This window comes from Ursus arctos, unplaced genomic scaffold (assembly GCF_023065955.2).
Source record: "Ursus arctos isolate Adak ecotype North America unplaced genomic scaffold, UrsArc2.0 scaffold_4, whole genome shotgun sequence".
NCBI lineage: Eukaryota > Metazoa > Chordata > Mammalia > Carnivora > Ursidae > Ursus > Ursus arctos.
Window position 1 is genome coordinate 53,524,226 of NW_026623056.1, and position 11,896 is coordinate 53,536,121.

The following is an 11,896-nucleotide window of genomic DNA, read 5'->3' on the forward strand; positions in this document are numbered from 1 at the left end:
TAAGTTTTTTTGATTAACAAAGGTGTTTACAAGAAATAACCTAAGTTTCGCTATGTGCATGAAATAAGCTAGATTTAGTTTTGCTTGCATGATTTAAACTGTTTTGTCTGTTCAGAGAATTCTTAAGTCTGGCCTTCACTTTGTATTTAATTTTAACAAAGGAATCAATGTCTGAAAAATGAATAGAAGAATCTGAAAAACGTAACTTGAGTTGAAGATAGGATTTGAAAATAAGATCTTAGCATTTGGAGGCTTGCAGACAAAAGCCTGGGCATGTAAATATATGCAAAAGATTAGTGGAATTAATTTCAGTTCCATTTATATGAAAAACAACCTACTATGAGCCAGGCAGCCAGGCACTCTCCCGGGCTCTTAGAGGCCAGAGAACACACAGGGTCCCTTTTGTGAAAATAACTGACAAATTTATTGATGATTTCAATATATTATGGCTAGAAATATGATGGAGTCAAGAGGATATAAGAGTCAAGAAGAGTGGCACACAGCACGATTTGGGAATTCCAAGACAGTCTTCTAAATGTTGCCTCTGATGTTTTGTGAGGTATGAAATGAGGTCGGATTAGCAAGATAGAGGAAGCAACAGCAAATAAAGGTGTTAAATCCAACGATGCCAGAGGGGTCCCCTTGAGGCCTCCATGATACATCTCCATTTCTTGCCCCAAAGATGTCATTAGGACAACAGAACCTCCTTTAGATCTCTTTCCTAGTTGGGAATCTTGTGCCTTAAGTTGTGCGCCCTGAATATTCCTTCTTTATGGTTCCTTATTCATGACTATGGAATCTCTATTCCCACCTCCTCTTTGCTGTATTTCTTTCCCCCAGTGAAATACCCTCCTGAGGCACCATGCTCTCTCCACTCTTTGGCTGTGGTTCAATTAACAGTGATGCAATGATTGAAGAAGGAGGGATTCATATTTGTGACTTTGAAAAAATTTTTAAACAAATATGTTTACAGTTCATGAGAAAAAAAAATGTTACTGTGACCATTTTATCAAAGAAGAAACAGCTTCAGAAAGGTAAAATGTCCATGCACATGCAGCTGGTAAGTGATTGTGACATAGCAGGAGAGTAGAGTAACCTAGATGTCATCCCTTGGCTTCTGAAGGGTGGAATGATCTGGACCACCTAAGAAAGACCCTTCTGGCATCACTGCAGGCTCAGATGCAGGCAGGCGGTTGATGTGAAAACTTCATCTTCAATTGCAAGCATAGTTGTCTGACATATAAGGTGTCTCATTTCTGAGAGTGTGCTATTTCTTTCATTTTCAGCAACAGAGGTCTCAAGTGGGAAAAGTAAGAAAATCTTGTTTAAAATGGAGCCAGGAGGCCAGCAGGGGGGGCTCTGACGTCATATCACTGGTCCTCAATTACAGACCCAGCAGGAAGAAATGGACCTTGCAAGACGATGCTACTCTAGATACTTTGCCATCCCAGCAGTAGGAAGGAAAGTTTTTCTCCTCCCCTGGCAACAGCCCAGCCAATGAAAGACTGTCACAACTGAGCCAATGAAAAGCAACTATATTTCAAACTCCAAGATTATTCCCAAGGACTTTTGTTTCTAAAAGTCTTTACAGCTCCCCCACCTGTCCTGTATAAAAGAACTTTTCAGTCCTTTGTTTTCCAGACTTGCCTATGGTTTTGCTGTAGCTTGCTTGTGCAGGCTTGCCAATTCTCTGCTATTCTTGAAGAACACATTTTTGCCGGTAAAACAATTGACAGTTTTATTTTTAAAGTTAACACAAGGAAAAGGAGAGGGCTCAGCAATCAAGTATATATTTAGAGTATTCATAGGAGAAATGGAGTAAGTTTGGAATGAGAGTAACCTTGACCGTGTGTTTTGATTTAAATGAATACCTTGCTAAATGGAGGTGGGAAAGAAAATTGAGTTAAATGACCCGGGGCTGTATTTCCTGGAATGACAGGAAGGATCGTCAGAAAGAAGAAATGGAACAGGTGAGAGTTGGGGCAAGTCATAGGGGAGTGGCGGTGGTGGTATTTAAGGCCTAGGGAGGAAGTGCTGCAAAGAGAGAAGAGCACGTGGGTAGTTCGGTGGCCACTCAGGCCCCCAGGTCAGTAGGCTGGGAGTCAGCAAGCCCACTCCCTCCTGCAATCAGTTACGCCATGACCCAACGCCTTCCCGTCTGAAGTGGAGTCAGTCCCTGCCTCAGGTCATTTCTTATGTCATATGACATATGTCAGGGTAGGAGTCCGTCTGCGTTATAATTGTAGCAGCCTCGGGATTCCAATGTCTGGCAGTTACTAGATTTTAACCTGCTAAAAAGGAGTTTCTTGTGCCTGTACTCACTGGTGTTTCTAGATTGCTGGGTTCACCCCCGCCTCCTCTTCCCTCCAAAAAACTCACTTTTTTTGATGTTGCTTGGATCCCAAGGCCCACAGCCAGTTAGCCTTTTCTTTCCACCTTTCGAGTCCTGAATTCTTAAATGTGTGTGGAGATCAGGGAACACTCTCCACCTCTAATATATGAGAATTACTAGCTTAAAATATCTCCACGTTACCATTTATTTGGGTTAAAAGATGGAGCCAATTTGACATGTACTTCTTAGTAGAAATCACAGGTTACCTTAGGGAAACAATTCACTGTCCTGGTGTATCCATCGACCCTTTACTCGTGATGCGCCCACTACAAGGGGCTTTTTTAGTGTCTTGAACCAACTGAATTCCTTCTTATAAACTCTTTCTAAATATTCTCTATACTGGTGTTTTCTCTCCTTGCTTGCTTTGCTGTCAGACTTCTCATTTATCAAAGGTTACGTGAGCAATGCTCCTAGTAAATTCTTCCCTAGTTGCCAATGTCTCAATTTCCCTATGATGTTCTCACTATACAAATAGCTATATTATTAAATATTATTTTAATGGAATTTTTAAAATACCATGCTTTTCATTTTTACTGTTTTACACATATTTTAATTATACCTAGATTTGAGATCATATGTGATTTCACCACCCTACAAATACTAAGTATTCCATTTTAAGAAACTCCAAATGTCTTGGAATTGGCAAATCATCAATGAATATTTTTCAATTTCAATAGTGATTCCTATTCATAATGAACCTTTATTCTGATTCTTTTAAATAAATAAGATGTAAATATATGGAAAATGCTAAAAACTATGCAGATGTGCAGTTCATTTCCCTTATATTTCTTTATTATACTGTGTTACAAAAATATACACATTCTTGGGGCGCCTGGGTGGCACAGTGGTTGGGTGTCTGCCTTCGGCTCAGGGCGTGATCCCGGCGTTATGGGATCGAGCCCCACATCAGGCTCCTCCGCTATGAGCCTGCTTCTTCCTCTCCCACTCCCCCTGCTTGGGTTCCCTCTCTCGCTGGCTGTCTCTATCTCTGTCGAATACATAAATAAAATCTTTAAAAAAAAAAAAAAATATATATATATATACACGTTCTTGTTGAGTCATAAGACGATGAAAAAAATTCAAACATGATCATATATCTGATTCAAAATTTGACTTTGTGATGGAAAAATTTACTTTACTTCTATGAGCCCTTTTTATTCCAACTACAAATTATTGTTATTTCTTCTGATTAAGTTGATATGGCATATGAAATATACATAAGAAAAGTAGGACAGAGTAACCATGCAGTAAATAATATGCACTGACACTGTTTTACTCTGTATGTTATTTTACCTGTAATTTTTTTCCTAACTGTAGACAAGGAAACTGATAATGTCTCTTCATTCCTGGGTCCTTTACAATCAATATAGATGACTATATAGTAAGTTAATTTATGCTATCTGGAAACGTTAAACTCAAAACTAATATAAACAGAGGTAATGCTAGCAATTATGGAAGAATTCCCCATGACAACGAAGAAAGAGTAGTTGTAAGGAAACAAGGTTTTTTTTCTCCCCCCATCTTTGGTACATGTTTGTTTTATGCTTGGTTAAACAATATTCAGTTTCACAATGATCATTCCCCAAATATAAATAAGTATTTTGATTAAACCATAAAACAGTAAAACCAAAAAACAAGTTTTAGTGTGAAGATCTGAGCAGAATATTTGGCAAGGTAAGTGGGGGATGTGATTTAAAAATAAGCTTCATTTCATCGTATATATTTATTCTGGATGGGATTAGATTATACAGTGCCTTTTATGATGATGATGATTATAGATATGTAGCAGTTTCTTTTTGAGCCTCTTTTGTCAAGAGATCTGGAACTGAGGTAGAAAATCCAGCAGGGATAGTATATAGACTTTGATTCTGAGTTATTTAAGAGATAAAAGGAAAACAGTACATTCCAACTCCTAACCTTCTACATATGGCCAATTAAATTAATTTCTTAATTGCAAGATCTTCCTAGTAATTTTCGTGAAAGAAATAATGCAGCCAACTAATCTCCCTTTCTTGTCCTCAAAGGAGCATTCCTTCTTGGCCTGGGCATCTTCATTTTGCATAGACGTGGATGACGACGGTTGTGAAGGTAATGATTTAACACAGTTAATGACTTGTTTGCTGCTGGGCTTAGATTTCAGTTAGTATTTTCAAGGAAGAAATCAAGTGTGGCAAAATGACCAAGCTAATATGGTGTTTGCACTAATTATGTTGGTTTTATAGCTATCAGTAAGCTTCAATAATTAAAAATAATGAGGAAGAGATACCTTCTCTCCTACTATATCACTACCTGGTAACATATTTAAAGAAAGCAAATACAAGACTGATTTTTTAAATGAATTTAACCATTTATTAAAAAGCAGTTGAGATGCACATGTGTGCTCACGTACACACACACACACACACACACACACACACACACACATTCACCAGAACCTTACAGTTTCATCCAGAAGCTCCTTTTAGTCACATACTCTGTCCTGATAGACACTGGTAAACATCTAGCCAAAAACCAAACAAACAAACTTTGTTTGAGGCAAAAGGATGGTTTTAATGATAATATTCAGTGAAACCTTATTGGAATTAGATGACAGTCTCTGAATGTGGGATGGCCCTGGAGAAAAGGCTTATCTTAGATCGAGAATAATTCCCATGGGTGGACTCAGTTGTATGCCCTCAGTAGCCAATAACCCCCGCAGCTGGGACACGAGTGCCTCGGTCCTGAAAGGGAATCTAAATGGAACAAGACAATATTCACGACAGACAACATTTTGTACTTCTTGAATCCACTTGTAGTATAATAATTTTAATACATCTGGGAAGGCATCTTCAAGGCATTTTGGGCAGTGTCTTTTTCTGGAAAAACTTTTTTAAAAAGTTAGTGAGAAAAACTACAGCCCTCACTGCTTTGGCTGCTTTCAAGATAATTACTATCTTTTCCCTCTGATATCAAATCTAAATTCCCCCTGAATCTGATCTAGATCAGCAAGGCCATCTAAGTGGCTCACCTGGTGGAGTGACCTGGACACTCATCTCTGTGGTGCCTGAACCCCAACACCTTCTCATGCTGTGACTGTTGCACTCAGTAGTTTAAATTTAAATTAAAAATGGTGAGTGGAATACCAGGAGATGGCTCTGAAGCTCACTTAGCTGAACAATGTCCTGGCAAATGTTTAACAACTAGCTCTCTAGAAGAAAGAAAATAAAAGCCCCGCTTTAAAGCATTCTATGATTTCTATAGTGAGATATTCCAGGCATGGCTGGTTTCATTGATGCTGTGTAACTGAACAAGGAACTGGGAAGAGAGGCAGATAACAGGCTGTGATGCACAGGTCTGTAGAGCCTACATTGGCACACCGTGCCTCGATGCCAGCATATTCCTCTCTGTCCTGCTGGGTAGCAGCATCTGTATTTCCTCCTGATGATCAGTCAGTAATCTGCCAGGGTGATGTCTCCTTTCCTTGCCTGCTGGTCCCTTGGCACAGAGTCCAATTAACTGGGTGGCAGCCATAGCATAAAGTTTAACTCTGATCTGTCACTGATGGAAGAGATTTCCCTCTGAGAAATAGAACCTTTAAAACTTCTTTGTCTAAAATGCAAGGGCAAGAAGCAGCATTCCCTCCACTCTACCTTCACTGATGGTGCATCACAAGGAGTAAAGGTAAGCAGAATGTCTTCCACTTTAACTCCTCAGTTATCAGACCTTGTATTCTACCTTTGGGGACACAGCACCGTAAAGTTGCCATTGATGATAGCAACAGATCTTCTCAAGGAATCATCTCCAAGCTGGCACAACAAGCAATGTCTTCAAAAGCTGTTTTATGGGTGTCTCAGACTGCAGCTTCTTAGAGACACAACATGTGGTAAAAGTAGATCCCATACTCATCTACGTAACACCATACCTCCCTTTTAAAAAAGTCTCCTTGCTCTATAGTTATATTTTGCAAGATCCCTTGTCAGTAGATCAAATACGCTGTAAGCTCTCAGATTGTTGTATTGTCAGAAGAACTGTGGGAAGGGAAGTCAAATCCATACCTAGAATATATTAATTTCAGTCAAAATGAATCACTGCCCCTTCCAGTGTGGAAAGGATCCAATATAATTAACTCATTAGCAAATGGCACCTTGATCTCTTTGAGAAACTGAACTGGGACTTTACTGTTAGTCTCTGTTGTTGGCATGTGTGACACTAGACAGTGGTTTGGTTAGATAAGACTTGGTGACTAGGCCATTAGGACTATGCATATCCTCCAGTTCTGTTCCCAAAACTACCTTCATGAGCCTATGTACTAGTCTGGGGTGGTCAGTGACAGATGGTGATGGCAAGCAGCTGAATCATTCTGTCTACTTGGTTGTTTAGTGGCTCTCATATGGTACATGGTCACTGGTGGTGACAAAAAGATTGTTGAAGAACAATTAAGTTCATATATACCTACATTAAAAAAAAACTAACAGCAAATCTCTTTTTAAAACTTCATAGGCACAAAGTACTAACAATTGGAAGCATCTCTCCAAACTAAGCATATCAAATAAACCTATATTACCAATTAAGGATATTTCTGCTGGAAAATATTAGAACTACTTTTATAATTTTGCTTCTGAAATCATTTGACTACAAGGAAAATTATATTCCAGTTTGTTAACTTTTTGGCCACCATTTTGTATATTTAGAAATTTTCTCCAGGAAGGAACAACAAAATTAAAATTGATTTTCAAATATACTGATGTGCTTGGGGTGCCTGAGTAGCTCAGTCAGCTAAATGGCTGACTCTTGATTTTGGCTCAGGTCATGATCACAGGGTCCTGGGATGGAGCCTTGTGTCAGGCTTTGCTCAGCGGGGAGTCAGCTGGAGATTCTGTCTCTCCCTCTGCCTTGACCCCTGCTCGAGCTCTCTCTCTCTCAAATAAGTAAATAAATCTTTAAAAAAATATGTATACTGATGTGCTTAAAAAATGAAAGTAATGCTTTTTCTATCATGTTACTTTTTGTAGTCCTTTCATATTTTACATTATCTTGGTTATTAAACTACTTTTTTTTTGTATGCTAGAGAATGTAATTTATTTTTCAAGTCCCACACATTTTTCTTATTGTTTCATGACCTTCTCTCCAATTTATCCTTTTCCTCTCAGTAATTATTTACACTTTATTTTATTAATAACAAAAAATTTCTATCTTTTAACTCTTCAGGCTTTTTGTTTTCTATGTAATGTTAAATATATTGTAATGGAAGCTTGCCTTGGCAAATTTACTAAATCTGAATTTTCCTTTAGAAAAATCCCATATAAGTTCCAAAAAGTGATCTCTAATATTTGCAGTTGAAGAATAATTCACTGCAGTATTCTACTGGTTTCTGAAGTTGGTCACTCCTAATTCACTAGTCTTGAGTTTCTCTATTTGTGAGAATAAATGTACTCAAAATTAGGAAGATTTCCTGCAAAAAATAGAGTGGGTCTGCTCCCAATTCTTTCTGCCTTTGACTTATCATTTGTTGGTGCCTTTACGATGTAGGTTTGTTGATAGAATTCCTCTGGATGACCTATAGCATATGTGAAGATTTTCACATATATTATAAAACTCTCCATAAAACTGTCTCCAACACTATAAACCATATATTACTCATGTTCTGAAAATGCAAAGATGAATAGGACTATTATATAGGAAAAGTTTACTTTGGGGATCAATAGCAATGACAAAAATATAAAATGCACACCTGTGTACTTCAAATAGTAGTTTGTATGGTTAATCAGCAACACCAAAATATACAAATTAAATCATTGGGAATTACTACTCTATTATGTCCTTATTTTCTCTATGATTACTACTCTATTATGTCTCTCTATACGTTATATATAAGGAGATATATATATATATATATATATATATATATATGGATTTTATACATATAAAACACACCCCTCATAGAGTTTTATGGTGTTTGTGATGACTGGAATAGAGGGGAAAAAATATCCTTTTGAAGACTACACAGGCTTGGCTGTGATAAGAACTTTCGTTCTTTTATGACAGAAGGAAGGTTTTTGTCTTCTAATTGTTTGGGCTCTCAAAGATAAAAAGGTTAAAGCTAGGGTAGACTAGTAATGGAAAAAATTAGTGTTTTAACCTAACAAGATTCATCCTGTGGATGATTAATGAAAGGCATGTATGACCTCATGGGAAATCGGCAGCATTAGAATCTTGCCCTGAACACAGAAGAATCTATTTGATATAGTTAGTACAAGAACTAGAGCTGTCCATATACCTTGCTATAGAGCTTTGCAGTTATAAAGCAACACTTAAACAGGTGCAACATACTATAGACTATATAAAAGCTTCTCTACTTAAAAGGCTGAAAGAATAGTATATGGGCCTATAGAAATATCATCTCGTGCAATTCATATTATATCCTTCAGATTTTTTAATTCTAGGTAATTTAATTACCATACTTCAATTTTAACATTCAGAATGTTTTTATTAGAATAACATATTTTGCCATTCATTCATTCATATATTTCTTCTATAATCGAAATATATTTAAAAAGCAGTTATTTGATATCTTTCATATATGCAAAGCCATGAGTTATAAAAATGAAAGAACTCAGTTCTATCATTTATAACACTTATAAGAGTAGAAATTAAACAGGAGACTGAATTGATAGTAATATAACTCAAAATATGATTTACATTATGAATAAAAAAAACACAGGAAGTTGAAAAGGAAGAATTACTCAAGACTGAGGTAAATAAATAAAGCTATAAATGAAGAAAGGGTGATTTAATCTCATATTAAATCTAAAATAAGATTAAGTTAATCTTCCATTAAATAATGGAATCATTTTTTTTCAACTGCAAAGATGTTCTAAGATAAGGACACATGAGTAAATACATGAAAATGGGAAAATTTGGGGTGTTCTGGAACAGCCACATTTCTCATAATTTGTCTGAGTATTAGTAATGGGCAAATTAAAAAAAAAAAAAAGTAAATCATAGTTGAACTCTGACTACCAGGAAAGAAGAGGGGAGAATAGTTAATACTATATTAAGGATTTATTTTTATTTAGTAGGCCTTGGGAAGTCACTGAAACAGTTGAAGACAAAAAAATGTCCTTCTCCGTGCCACAAATATTTATTGAAAAACTATCATAGTGTAGATTCTACCACTTTTTTTTCTGAAGATGGATAGGATCTAAAAGTAACCTTCTCCATAAGAAAATTTTCCTGTGATAGTAAGGCTAATAGATTTCACAGACTACCATAATATATGACACATGACAAGTCTCAAGAGAATCACAAAGATGCATGAGTGGAAGAATGAGAAGTATGTATCATGTTTGCAGATTTTAAAAGTTGATGAGAGGTAGAGAGAGGTGGTATTTTTCAGGTCTGGATAATAATCTGTACAAACTAGCAGGGGGATAAATTTGTGGGATGATCTCAGGTGACAGTCAATAGTTCTATGGTTAGACCAGAGGCTCTGTGTAGAGCACAAGAAGGCAGCAAGTTTGTAAATTGGGGTATAGCCATATTATAGATTTATTTAGAGGGAGAATTAGATTGAATTCCATTACTGTGAAATGAGAGGTCACTGATAGTTTGGCAATGACAAAACTTAACTTGTAATCATAAAAGTTAAATGATCAAAGAATAAATTAGAGTTTGATGAATTCTCATTGAAAATGATAGAGCTGAATCACAAAGTTCCCTCTTCCAAAACATAATGGACCAATAAAAAAATAGTAATACCACTACTACCACCAGCAGCTATGAACATCTGTTGAATTTTTTATAGAACTTATTTTTAAAAAATAATGAAAAGAAAAGAGAAGAGAACCTTTAGTACAAGCTTAATTAGGATGTTATTATATAATGCCTTGGCAGAAGGATGAGGAGGGACAATTTACACTGAAAAGAAAACAGTCCAAAATTAAAAAAAAAAAAAAAGTGCAAAGAAAAAAATAAACTTCAATAATGGACAAACAGATTTAAAAAATGGATACAGTAATAAGGAGAGTTACTACTATGGAAAATTAAATCAGTGATGGTAAGTAAAATTCTCCCAGAGTACAGAAGAAAGAGAGACTAAAGATGAAAGCTAAGAGGCATGTGACCAATAAGCAGGGAAGCAATGCAGCTCAAACATTTTTGGGAGGTAAAGAATTTTAAAAAAGAAAACAACAGTTAAATTAAAGAAAATAAAGCTTGCTTCAGCAGCACATATTCTAAAATTGGAATAATGCAGAGAACATTAGTATGGTCCTTGCACAAGGATGGCATGCAAATTCATGAAATGTTCCAAATTTTTCTAAAAATAGAATTGCCATATGATCCAGTAATTCTACTACTGGGTATTTATCCAAAGAAAAGAAAAACACTAATTCAAGAAGATGTATGCCCTCTTCTATTTATTGCAGCATTATTTACAATAGCCAAGATATGGAAACAGCCCTAGTGTCCATCAACAGATGAATGGATGAAGAAGATATGATATATACACACACAGAGATACATATATTACTCAGTCATGAAAAAGAATGAAATCTTGCCATTTGGAACAATATGGATGGACCGAGAGGGTATAATTCTAAGTGAAATAAGTCAGTCAGAGAAAGACAAATAAATACCATATGATTTCACCCATATGTGCAATTTATGAAAGGAAACAAATAAATAAACAAAGGGAAAAAGGAAACAAACAAAAAAGGCAAGCTTACATACAGAGAACAAACTGGTGGTTACCAGAAGGTAGGTGGGTGGGGGGATGGTGAAACAGGTGACGGGGTCAAGAGTACTCTTATCCTCATGAGCACTGAGAAATGCATAAAACTGCTGAATCATTTATATTTTACACCTGAAGCTAATATAACACTGTATGTCAGTTATACCTGAATAAAAAATAAAAGAAAAATAAAAGAACAAAACAAAATGATCCATTGTAACAGAAGGAAAAATCAAGGGCTTAAAGAAATTTTCCTGAGATAAAGCAGAGGCTGAAATGGGGAAGGGAAAAAACTTACAAATACCCAAGCTAATTATCAACAAAGTATCAAAATCTAAATGGTTATTTCAAATGACAAGGGGCAGGAACAATTTATCCACCAACTGCATTATCATTCAATTCTCTTTTATGTGTGAAAACAAAATAAGGATGTTTTTAAGATATGTGGGGCTTCAGAAAACATCCTACACACAAAAAACAGGTAAGTTCTTTGAAGACAGACAATATCTATCGTATTTATCACTTCATCACCAGTGATTGGTGGGGAGGCTAATAAATAATGCTCTCTACATCCCCTTTGTTGTATGTTTCTGGGGTTTTCCATTTCCTATTGGCCATTCTGCATTCTGTAGCAGTAGATAGCTGACACAAATTAAATATATGTTTCAGATGGTGATAACTTCCAGGGAGAGAATGAAGCAGGGCAATGGGGACAGGGAATGCTGGGAGCAGGGGAAGGTTTATTTTGTAGAGAGTGGCCAGGGAAAGTGAAATAGGTGAATGACAGTTGAGTA

At 36.3% G+C, this 11,896-nt stretch overlaps 1 non-coding gene across 1 annotated transcript; it reads left to right on the forward strand.

Moving 5' to 3' along the window:
- The first annotated feature begins 10,585 nt into the window (after positions 1 to 10,585).
- On the forward strand, positions 10,586 to 10,688 carry LOC113257242 (U6 spliceosomal RNA). Its single transcript, XR_003316892.1, has one exon. It is a non-coding gene; the product is annotated as a U6 spliceosomal RNA (small nuclear RNA).
- The last annotated feature ends 1,208 nt before the right edge of the window (positions 10,689 to 11,896 follow it).